We start from the raw sequence: 368 nt of genomic DNA, 5'->3' as shown, positions 1-368 counted from the left end.
GGCCTGGCCAGGCCAGGGCACTGGGAAGCCGGAGGCTGTGGGGGCTCTGCGGTTTGGGGCGCTGAAGCTGGGCAGGGGACCTGGGACCCACCGAAGTCGGGGCCTCTCCGCTGCAGCTCCTCCAGGTACACGGCGGCCGGGGCGGGGTGAGGCCACGGGCCCTTTCCCGCTCCCAGAGGCCAGGCCACTCCCCTGCCCCACGCCCACAGGTGTCCTCCCCAGTTCATCAGAGAACGTCTTCTAAGTGAAAGAGGGAGGGGCACCCCGGGTAGAAGGTCAGGGCAGAGGCCCGGGCCTGAGGCATGCGGATGGTGCTGGAGCACAGGTACATGCCGCACCACCCACCACGCGTCCCCACTGCGGCCCCG

General features: G+C 70.7%; 1 protein-coding gene across 1 annotated transcript in view; it reads right to left on the bottom strand.

Annotated features, from left to right (window-relative positions):
- MYO15A (myosin XVA) overlaps positions 1-368 on the bottom strand; it is a 63,449-nt gene that overhangs the window by 19,400 nt on the left and 43,681 nt on the right. The gene's annotated exons all lie outside the window — the stretch shown is intronic.

Source organism: Myotis davidii, unplaced genomic scaffold (genome assembly GCF_000327345.1).
Source record: "Myotis davidii unplaced genomic scaffold, ASM32734v1 scaffold207, whole genome shotgun sequence".
Taxonomy (NCBI): domain Eukaryota; kingdom Metazoa; phylum Chordata; class Mammalia; order Chiroptera; family Vespertilionidae; genus Myotis; species Myotis davidii.
This window is presented reverse-complemented; position numbering and strand designations above follow the sequence as displayed.